Consider the following 12,468-nt stretch of genomic DNA (forward strand, 5'->3'; position numbering starts at 1 on the left):
AGGCTTACCAAAGTCAAAGTCTCAGTAATATTGTCTATGAATAGGACTTTCAACAAAGTTAAACTTTACTGCGAAAGTCGACATTGGGAAGTCTTCATCCACAGTCTCGTTTATGAATACGACCCTCAGGCCCAATTGTATAAAACTCCCTGACTATAGATCAATTTTGATCGAAGATCGGAAAGTGAACCGAGTTCAGACACTTCTTCTATTGTATAAAACTTTTCTGCGATCAAATTACCTAGGTTCAAATGCAATCTAAGTTCACGAAAAGGACTTGGGAACATCGCATAAACAGGTGAAGTATGTGATACGCGGGCCATGTTGTACAGGTTTGTTCAGTGTAGCCAATTTAGCGACTTTAACTCTTTATCGACGACAATTTCTTTTAACTTTTATATTGCTTTAATAGGGATTTAGCGATCTTTTTAGCACCTCATAGTGAGAAAATTTAATCTTTCTTTGTTGATAATAAGAAATCTAGCGACTTTCCAACTACTTTTTGGCGACTTTCCGCACAATCTGTTGGAGACACTGGTTTGTGTTGTGCGTTGTAAATAATGGCGGAGAATAAGAAGAAGATTGACCGTTCTCCAAATTATTATGTTATGGTGTTTGATACTGCTAAACATAATAAAGCTTTATAAAACGACAATTTTCGTTCAGTAATAGAGTTAATTGAAAATTTATGAATGTACCTATCATATCCATTAATAATTAATGGTTGTTATAAACATAATATAGTTATAGGTTATGTTATTTGATACTGCTGAACATGATAAAGCCTTATAAAATATAAGAATTTTTGTATATTAAGGCAAGAAATTGACTAAAATATATATAAATGTATCTACTATATATTAATAATAATAATAATGATTATTCTTTTTGCACAATCTGACTCGTATACTTCAAACAGAAAAGAAATAACTGAACTTGGATCATCTAACTTAATCGGAGAAATTTCTTCAGTCAAAGTTCACTTTAGTTTAAGAGAAATTAATCTCAGATTAGAGTTTATACAGCACAAAATTCCAAGTTCAGCTAGAACGAGGATCAATTTAACCTCTGATCTAAGATTAAATTGTTTATACAATCGGCCCTTAGTGAAATGTCCGAAGACAGGTTTGAACCTCATAAGTGACACCAATAAGGAATCGCTCACGAGGAAACTAAGCCAGGAGGTAATGAGTTAGTTCGGCCAGTTTCTCTCCTCCTCCATTGCATACATCGCTGACTAGATACATATTACACTAATGAGACTTCAGATACTCGGCATTTTCATGTTATATTTTAAACGCAGCTAAATTCAAAGAGAGTAAATAAGCATTTGGTGTTTTTTTTATTTCAGAAACTATTAAAAGCTCGGAACAGATCTGACAAGAGATGAGGGCGGTAACCAACAACAACGTGAGTGTCGGGGTCATCGGCGGAACGAAGGTAAGGAATAAAAGGATGCTAATTGAACTGTGAAGTGAGGCGCAGAACAAAGACTTCATTATTAGTTTGCATAGTAAAACTGGAAACCTGTTTGCTAGAATAATGTGTCATGGTAACTTTATGTTGTCCCAGGAAGAACTTATTGGAGCTATTAAAGAGCAGAAATCTGTCATGCTTGTGTGGTCCTACGTAGTGGATTTTTTTAGTAGGTTATTTTACGACGCTTTATCAACAGCTTAGGTTATTTAGCGTCTGAATGAGATGAAGGTGATAATGCCGGTGAAATGAGTCCGGGGTCCAGCACCGAAAGTTACCCAGCATTTGCTCTTATTGGGTTGAGGGAAAACCCCGGAAAAAACCTCAACCAGGTAACTTGTCCCGACCGGGAATCGAACCCGGGCCACCTGGTTTCGCGGCCAGACGTGCTAACCGTTACTCCACAGGTGTGGACGTCCTACGTAGTGGATGAAAATAGAGTTTATGAGGAAAGTTTCGAGATTGCTGACCGTAACAATGTTGTATAAACTCCAGCTTCGGTAGAATTCTTGTTATTAGAGAGATGAGTGAAAAGATTCTCGTGATATTACCTGATATTCGCCTTAATATCCTGTTCAGGCGGAATTCAAACGAGGGCAGTCTTAGGAACACGAGAGTCCGACCCGTAGCGTATGGGCTACCCGTCTGAAACCTGTATTCATATTCTTCAACATACTCCTGCTCTTAATTTTATAATTTTATGTAAATAATATACAGGGTGGAAGTGAAATAACCGTGCAGCTTTTCGGAGCGAGTAGCTCATGTAAGTGTAAATTCAGGGTAATTCAACATGAGAGCTCGTAATGCCTCATTCACGTCAACTTTAACATTGAAAGTGTTTGATGATTGTTTCAAAACTATTGCTTTCAACGTAAGAAATGCTACACTGCAATGAGTATTTTTTATATTTTAACTTTTATTTCTACTTTTACCCACTACCAGACAATAATGTGACTTTTACTTTTAACAATTCACCCTACAAGTCACCGGCGTGGCTCAGTCGGTTAAGGCGCTTGCCTGCCGGTCTGAAGTTGCGCTCAGGCAAGGGTTCGAGCCCCGCTTGGGCTGATTACCTGGTTGGTTTTTTCCGAGGTTTTCCCCAACCATAAGGTGAATTCCACGTAATCTATGGCGAATCCTCGGCCTCATCTCGCCAAATACCATCTCGCTTTCACCAATGTCATCGACGCTAAGTAACATAGTAGTTGATACAGCGTCGTTAAATAACCAACTAAAATAAAATAAAAAATTCACCCTACAACAATGGGTATTCCACTCAACACAGCAACACAATAGTCGTTATTGCACTCCACACGACGACAATGACAAGACACGACGTGTATTATTGAGAAGAACAACAATGTACTCCTAATTTCAATTAATGTTTACAAAGCACTAAGTGCAGAACAAAACTGTCAGTTCTGAGTTCACAATTCGCTTGCCTTGGCTAGTGCTTCTAGCTCACTATTCAAGTTCACTGCACATCGAACCCAGATCCTCCGGATACGTTGCACTCGCCTGACGCTGCCACAGTTTACGGACCCACTCAAGTTCACTGTACATCGAACCCAGATCCTCCGGATACGTTGCACTCGCCTGACGCTGCCACAGTTACGGACCCACTCAAGTTCACTGCACATCGAACCCAGGTCTTCCGGATACGTTGCACTCGCCTGACGCTGCCACAGTTACGGATCCACTCAAGTTCACTGTACATCGAACCAAGATCTTCCGGATACGTTGCACTCGCCTGATGCTGCCACAGTTACGGATCCACTCAAGTTCACTGTACATCGAACCCAGATCTTCCGGATACGTTGCACTCGCCTGACGCTGCCACAGTTACGGATCCACTCAAGTTCACTGTACATCGAACCCAGATCCTCCGGATACGTTTCACTCGCCTGACGCTGCCACAGTTACGGACCCACTCAAGTTCACTGTACATCGAATCCAGATCTTCCGGATACGTTGTACTCGCCTGACGCTGCCACAGTTACGGACCCACTCAAGTTCACTGTACATCGAACCCAGATCCTCCGGATACGTTGCACTCGCCTGACGCTGCCACAGTTACGGACCCACTCAAGTTCACTGTACGTCGAACTCAGATCTTCTGGATACGTCGCCGCTGTCTTAGGCAAGACTGACTGGGGACTAACTGCCGAAGACTGCTCGCGCTTTTATTACTAAACCACCTCTCGAATCTTCGATTCACGTGGATTTCTGAATCTACGAGAAAATTTCGCTTCTAGAGGTTTCCCTTGCTGTCTCCGCTTCGCGCTGTCTCGTAGTTTTCTAGCCCCTCGCTCCGTGCCGCTCTACAGCGCCTACCGAAGCTCGAGTTTCGTTTCCTCCGCGCCTTCCTTCTCGCTGGATGCGCGCGCAATTCCCCGACGCTACCAGAATATTCCGGTCTGGCGCCACAATATCCTTGAAGTAAATCTTTGTTTTAAACATTTCTGGGAGTCCATTAACATTATTAACATTTATCTATAAAATATTTGCTGGGTTAACCTAATTCATTTAAATTTGCAAACAATGAATATGAATCATGTATCTCCTATTTTTCAATTTTCTGAATCACTAGTTTACTGACATGCTTAAATAATTATTGTATTTCAGTCTTTAAGTCTAAACTGACATGGTTAAATAATTTATGTACAGAAATTACTATATTCAGTTTACGCTTCATGTCATTATGCGGAAATCTGAGGTCTCTACCTATTCCTCTCCACCGCTGATCATGACTGACGGACAAGTAAACAAACCCGTACCTATAGTAAAGTAACAGCAAACCTGTTTCATCGGGCAACAAGTTTCGCTCCCTGCTCGTTATCTTTATTGCATTGGTATAATAAGAACCCACTATGTAATAATAATAATAATAATAGTAATAATAATAATAATAATAATAATAATAATAATAATAATGATGATTTATTTTAGCTGGCAGAGTTAAAGGCCGTAAGGCCTTCTCTTCCACTCAACCAGCAAAAAGTGAACTTACAAAGAATTCAACAATTTGATTTAGATGAGAGTTACATGTAGACAAGAGTTATTTACAAATTAAACAACAAAATACTATGAACTATTAATTAAACACTGAAATAAACTGTGTAGCAGAATTAAACTAAAATACATAGAATGTTAATATATTTAAAATAATATTAGATAATAGAAAGAGCTTATTATGAGACAATTTTGAAAATACAGCACTATCAGGATGATGTCTAAAGAAAAAAGTAACAATGTAGTCAGTAATAGTTTAAATCAGTATGATTGGAAATCAGTACGTGTGTGATCAACAGGAGGTAATGGAAAGAAACCATCTAATGTGCTGTCCTGCTTTAACAGAAAAGACACTAACTAGTAGATTTTATTTTACTTGGTTATTTAATGACGCTGTATCAACTACGAGGTTAATTACCGTCGATGGGATTGGTGATAGCGAGATGATATTTGGCGAGATGAGACTGAGGATTCGCCATAGATTACCTGACATTTGCCTAATGGTTGGGGAAAACCTCGGAAAAACCCAAACCCGAACACAACTCCGGATCGGCAGGCAGGCGCCTTAGCCGACTGAGCTACGCCGGTGGCTCCTAACTAGTAGATACTGGGAAGCTAGGAGCGGAATGAATATATGATAATTTGATAATTTTGTTATGTTCATGCCATTTTAATAATAATAATAATAATAATAATAATAATAATAATGTTTCAAATTTGCTAAAAGTTTCGACATAGGCCCTTTGTAAGCTTAATCAGCACAATCGGGAATCGAATCCAAGCCTTGGCACATTTTCAGATGACCAGGCTACCACGTTTACCACCTGACTATGCCGGTGGTCTTTTGTAGAGATGAGTCTGTGTATTAAGTATGGAATTACATATCAATCGCTTTACAGTGGGAAACCTCAGAAGAAATTAAATTAGGTACTCAGTCCAAACATGAGCACAACCTAGGTGTAAGAGTCCCACTTGACCAGAAGAATGGCCCATTTCTTGTTCCCTCTGCACAGGCATGATGGTTGAAAGTGTTTTTCGCTGTGATAATAGTGCCGTAAATTGAGGAGAGTCTTTGCTCCACTTTCATACGGATGTGAGATTCGGGTCGTGATGGACGTGAATCAGAAATGAGATTCTCACGACCTCGCAGGGGATAGAATATAAAAGACATAGGCCTACGTGAAGACGCATTTGAATATTTTTTCATCTCAATGAGGAACTATCAAACTCGTATGGGAACATGTTCAGAATGCGGTTAGAATGTCAATGTATAACAAATGTGTTCGACTGCCGAGACATTGAGATGTGATCACATGGGTAGCTACAAGGAGAAACACATTCACTTTGAAGCATATAAAATATAAGAATGAAAATCAAGTTTAGGACGGTGTAAAAAATAATAAAATTAGTAATAAGAGACATGATGTAAGACGGAAAGAGAAACTCGGCCACTAACGACTCCTAATATCTCTTTCCTCTAAACCTGAACCGAGAAAGGACTGAGTTGAATCACCTGTATTAATTAAAAATCTTAATCCGAACTACTGTATGATCCGTACTACTGCATGAGGTGTGGAAGAAGTGGACAGCTTCAAATACTTAAGCCAGGAAGTGAAAAGGAGGATAGCAATGGGAAAGGAAGATTTTAATAGAAAAAGGAATATCTACTGTAGACCTCTGGAAAAAGTACTAAGGAAAAAACTACTGAAGTGCTTTATATGGAGTTATGGTTATATAGCATTCCAGCAGAATTAATATCACAAGGTGGAAACGCATTATCTAGTGAAATTTTTAAGCTTTATAGTCTATTTTGGGAAAGGAAATTGTATCACATCAAAGGAAGGAGTCCATAATTGTAGCCTGCCTATCTTTAAGGAGAGGGAAAAAACTAACTGTAGTAACTTTGGAGGAATATCATTTTTATTGACGTCGTACAAAATTTGTCCAGTATGCATTTGAGAAGATTAACTCTTTACGTAGATGAAGTTATTGGGGATCACCTATCTGTTTTAGACTTAATAGGTCGACTATTGATAAGACTTTCGTATTCCACTATTCCACAGATATTTGAGAAAAAATGGGAGTATAAAGACACAGTACATCAGTTATTCAAAGATTTCAAAAAAGCCATATGTCTAGATTAAGAGAGAAGTTTTATACAATATTCTTACTGAATTTTGTGTTCCCAAGAAACTAGTTCTATTAATTAAAATGTGTCTCACATGTCAGTAAAAGGTACAAGAGTCGGTATAGGCCAATTTCTGTCTGACGCTTTTCCAATTCACTGTGGGCTAAAGCAAGAAGATGCACTGTCACTTTTATTTTTTAACTTTGCTCTAGAATATGCCATTAGGAAAGTCCAGGAAAACAGGGAGGGTTTGGAATTGAACGGGTTACATCAGCTGCTTGTTTATGCGGATGACGTGAATATGTTAGGAGAAAATCCAGAAACGATTAGGGAAAACACGGGAATTTTACTTGAAACAAGTAAGGAGATAGGTTTGAAAGTAAACCTCGAAAAAGACATAGTATATGATTATGTCCCGTGAGTGACCAGAACATAGTACGAAAGGGAAATATAAAAATTTGGAAATTAGTCGTTTGAAAAGGTGAAAAAATTCGAGTACCTTGGAGCAACAGTAACGAATATAAATGACACTCGGGAGGAAATTAAACGCAGAATAAATATGGGAAATGCGTGTTATTATTCGGTTGAGAAGCTTTTATCATCCACTGTGCTCTCGAAAAAGCTGCGAGTTAGAATTTATAAAACAGTTATATTACCGTCGCGCGGGGTGACTTTGTGCCATGGGGGTGACTTTGTGCCATTCGCGGATTTCATGAAAAAACGTAAGGAAGTAGTCTTTAAAACCGTCACAAGGTTTTAAAGACTACTAAACGTAAGGAAGTAGTCTTTAAAACTGTCACAAGGTTTTAAAGACTACTAAACGTAAGGAAGTAGACTTTAAAAACTTATCACGGTCTTAAAGGATACTTCCATACGTTGTGCGAATGGCACAAAGTCACCCCCATGGCACAAAGTCACCCTCATGGCACAAAGTCACCCCTCGCGAAGGTACCGGTTTTTCTGTAGGCCTATGGTAGTGAAACTTGGACTGTCACTTTGAGAGAGAAACAGAGGTTAAGGGTGTTTGAGAATAAGGTGCTTAGGAAAATATTTGGGGCTAAGAGGGGTGAAATTACAGGATAATACTAATATGTTTGAACGTGACTGGAAATAATTTCTGACTCCGCTGTGCATTTTATCGGTGTAAAGGGTGATTTATTCTCTCATAGTCTCGCAGGTACAAAAAAGTATAAATGAGTCTAGACTGTGAGGTAAACAAACTCTTTGAATGTTGATCCTGCTCTCCAAACTTAAAGCATTAATGGCTTCAAAATAAACCACGTTAGGCCTCGCAAAATGAGTCAGCCCCAGGGCTAGTGTGTAAGGACAATGAAAAGCTGTGACCGATCATTCGTAAAGATTTATACTGGTCTAGACTTTGAAGTTGCCTTAGCTGGTGTGGCAATGCGGTAAATGTAAACTCCGCACGAAGTTGTTTCAAGCTCACACATTCTGCTGAACCGTAAACAAAATTAGAGAAAAATTTCATGACGCGCTACTAAGGCCATCAAAATAAAGGGGAATATATTTGAAATAATGGGGCTTTGAGAATTTCGTGGAAAACTTACTTTAAACACGCCTTTGCTTCTGAATAGCCTAAAGCAACCGTGTAGTTACATTCCATAGCACTTGAGTAAATGTATAGGGAGAAATCGTACAGCTGTATGTACAAAGGTGAAACACAACATTTTAAATTAATTTTTACAAAGATAATCACTGAAGCTTTTGTGTGACTCTTCGCTTTGCGAAAAAAATGAAAAACTTCTTGTTTTCCGTCACAGGACTAGTAATAAATAAATGACTGGATCCAATCTCTGTTTTGCAAACATGTTTGAAAATTTGCGTGAACATTATGAATCTTGCATAGAAAATGTTGAAGAATAGTTTTCAACATGTATTTTCATTTATATTAAAAAAAAAAGGCGTCAGTGAACATTAAATTTTGTTTTACAAAGATTATGGAAAACACGGGAATTTTACTTGAAGCAAGTAAAGAGATTGGGTTGGAAGTAAATCCCGAAAAGACAAAGTATATGATTATGTTTCGTGACCAGAATATTGTACGAAATGGAAATATAAAAATTGGAAATTTATCCTTTGAAGAGGTGGAAAAATTCAAATACCTGGGAGCAACAGTAAGAAATATAAATGATACTCGGGAGGAAATTAAACACAGAATAAATATGGGAAATGCTTGTTATTATTCGGTTGAGAAACTTTTAACATCCAGTCTGTTGTCAAAATATCTGAAAGTTAGAATTTATAAAACAGTTATATTACGGGTTGTTCTTTATGGTTGTGAAACTTGAACTCTCACTTTGAGAGAGAAACATTGGTTAAGGGTGTTTGAAAATAAGGTGCTTAGGAAAATATTTGGGGCTAAGAGGGATGAAGTTACAGGAGAATAAAGAAAGTTACACAACACAGAACTTCACGCATTGTATTCTTCACCAGACATAATTAGGAACATTAAATCCAGACGTTTGAGATGGGCAGGGCATGTGGCACGTATGGGCGAATCCAGAAATGCATATAGAGTGTTAGTTGTGAGACCGGAGGGAAGAAGACCTTTAGGGAGGGCGAGACGTAGATAGGATAATATTAAAATGGATTTGAGGGCGGTGGGATATGTTGATAGAGACTGGATTAATCTTGCTCAGGATAGAAACCAATGGCGGGCTTAAGTGAGGGCGGCAATGAACCTCCGGGTTCCTTAAAAGCCAGTAAGTAAGTATGTTTATGTTTCAGCAGTATCCAATTTTAGTACTGTCTTTTTTGGCTCTTATTGTATTATACACTTCCAATATAATAGATTTCTTATGAAGTGTGGATCATTTAGCCGTGTATCTAACTAGGGACCGTAATTTGTCCAAGGAGGATACAACATTAAGTATTACTGTAGTTTTTACTGTAGCGGACGTCTCACGTGCATCTACTAGCAAGCGAAGTACACTGCTCCGCAGATTTAGTACAATGCGTTTCAGTCTAAAGAAAGCTGCAATACAGTACAACGTGGACTGTTATTGTGACGAGAATTCAAGCCCCCGCATACCGGAAAGGCATCATGTCACAATCATTTTTCAAATTAAAATTTATTCACAATTTACATTTGAAATGAATACATAATGAATATAACCAGAAATGAGCATATGCTCGTGCTCGGGTACAGTCCAGTAGTCTACATAAATTTTAAAGTGATCAATAATAAAGTTGATGTTAGAAATAATAGTAACAATAATAATAATAATAATAATAATAATAATAATAATAATCATAAAATAATAATAATAATAGAATATCCGTGACGGAGATAATACAAAGATAGTAATACAAATTAATTCATTAATACTTACTTACTTACTTACTTACTGGCTTTTAAGGAACCCGGAGGTTCAATGCCGCCCTCACATAAGTCCCTATCTTGAGCAATCAATCCATTCTCTATCATCATATCCCACCTTCCTCAAATCCATTTTAATATTATCTTCCCATCTACGTGTCGGCCTCCCCAAAGGTCTTCTTCCCTCCGGCCTCCCAACTAACACTCTATATGCATTTCTGGATTCGTCCATACGTGCCACATGTCCTGTCCATCTCAAACGTCTGGATTTAATGTTCCTAATTACGTCAGGTGAAGAATACAATGCGTGCAGTTCTGTGTTGTGTAACTTTTTCCGCTTTCCTGTAACTTCATCCCTCTTAGCCCCAAATATTTTCCTAAGCATCTCATTCTCAAACACGCTTAACCTATGTTCCTCTCTCAAAGTGAGAGTCCAAGTTTCACAACCATACAGAACAACCGGTAATATAACTGTTTTATAAATTCTAACTTTCAGATTTTTCGACAGCAGACTGGATGGTAAAAGCTTTTCAACCGAATAATAACAGGCATTTCCCATATTTATTCTGTGTTTAATTTCCTCTCGAGTATTATTTATATTTGTTATTGTTGCTCCAAGATATTTGAACTTCTCCACCTCTTCAAAAGATAAACTTCTAATTCTTATATTTCCATTTCGTACAATATTCTGGTCACGAGACATAATCATATACTTTGTCTTTTCTGGATTTACTTCCAAACCTATCTCTTTACTTGCTTCCAGTAAAATTCCCGTATTTTCCCTAATCATTTGTGGATTTTCTCCTAACATATTCACGTCATCCGCATAGACAAGCAACTGATGTAACCCATTCAATTCCAAACCCTCTCTGTTATCCTGAACTTTCCTAATGGCATACTCTAGAACAAAGTTAAAAAGTAAAGGTGATAGTGCATCTCCCTGCTTTAGCCCACAGTGAATTGGAAAAGCATCTGACAGAAACAGACCTATACGAACTCTGCTGTACGTTTCACTGAGACACATTTTAATTAATCGAACTAGTTTCTTCGGAATACCAAATTCAATAAGAATATCATATAAAACTTCTCTTTTAACCGAGTCATATGCCTTTTTGAAATCTATGAATAACTGATGTACTGTACCCTTATACTCCTATATTTTCTCCATTATCTGTCGAATACAAAAATTTGATCAATAGTAGATCTATTACGCCTAAAACCACACTGATGATCCCCAATAATTTTATCTACATACGGAGTTAATCTTCTCAAAAGAATATTGGACAAAATTTTGTACGACGTCAACAAATTAATTAATTCATTAATAATAATAATAATAATAATAATAATAATAATAATAATAATAATAATAGTAATAAAACAAAAATATTTTCAATAATAAAATAAATACTAAGACGGATAAAATAAAATATAAAAACACTAGCGAGAGTTAACACAACTTAAATAAGCATATAATAACCAGAAAAAAAATGCCAAACTCGAAAATCAACAGTAAAGTTCGTTGTATCACAGACGACAGCAACCGCCGTATTGACATTTTGTTGTGCATTATTGGCAGTAGGGGGAAGCAGAAAGTCTACGTAACTGCCGTTCTCTTCGAATCTTCTCATACAATCATGGGAAGTTAATGCTGAAAAACAAAAGCATGTTCACGTCTGAGTATTTTTGACAACGTAAATATTATTCAACGCCTAGAAAACAGTGCAAAATTTAAGAATGTTGCTGGAGAACGAGAATTCGATTATGCGCACTGTTCAAAACATACAGAGGTGAGCCTGCCTGGAGAGAAATAAAAAATAGGTTGCAGCCGCCAAATTACTCTTCAAGGAACGACCACTCATATGAATTGAGGGAAAGAAGACAGAGGACGAACACTGGAAAGTTTTATTTTCTCAATCGTACTACCAGGGACTGGAATGCTTTACCTGCAGACTTACTAAAGGCTTTACCGACAACCAAAAATGTATTTAAAAATAGGCTTAAGGACTTTACTAATAGACGATAATTATACACAGTAGTTAAAGGGTGTAAATGATATGTTGTTATTGAAGTGTTGTATCAGTGAAGAATTATGTTGTGTCAGTGAAGTGTGTTGTGTCAGTGAAGTGTGTTGTGTCAGTGAAGTGTGTTGTGTCAGTGAAGTGTGTTGTGTAAGTGAAACGTGTTTCTGTCAGTGAAGCTTTATAGTTTATAGTGGCAGTGCAAAGTGTTTGAACAGTGAAATGTTTTTGAAGTGTTAGTGAAATCAGGATAGAATCAGTGAAATGTGTCGTAGTTCCAGTGCATTGAGTGAGTTGACAGCGAAATGAGTTTAATGTTGAAAGGTACTTGTGCAGATATGAACATATCATACTCGTGGGTTTTAGTTCGATCTTAGGTTTAAGATACAAATTAGATTTATTTCAAATGTTATTTTAAGTGATCGTTTCATTTAATTTAGGATATTCCCTGTTATTATTATTATTATTATTATTATTATTTATTATTATAA

General features: G+C 37.3%; 1 protein-coding gene across 2 annotated transcripts in view; it reads left to right on the forward strand.

Moving 5' to 3' along the window:
- LOC138702079 (G-protein coupled receptor GRL101-like) overlaps window positions 1-12,468 on the forward strand; it is a 929,248-nt gene that overhangs the window by 194,277 nt on the left and 722,503 nt on the right. For both annotated transcript variants that reach the window (XM_069829620.1, XM_069829619.1), the window contains exon 2: window positions 1,352-1,440. The gene's annotated coding sequence lies outside the window, so the exon portion shown is untranslated. The remainder of the gene's footprint in view (window positions 1-1,351; window positions 1,441-12,468) is intronic.

Source organism: Periplaneta americana, chromosome 6 (genome assembly GCF_040183065.1).
Source record: "Periplaneta americana isolate PAMFEO1 chromosome 6, P.americana_PAMFEO1_priV1, whole genome shotgun sequence".
Lineage (NCBI taxonomy): Eukaryota > Metazoa > Arthropoda > Insecta > Blattodea > Blattidae > Periplaneta > Periplaneta americana.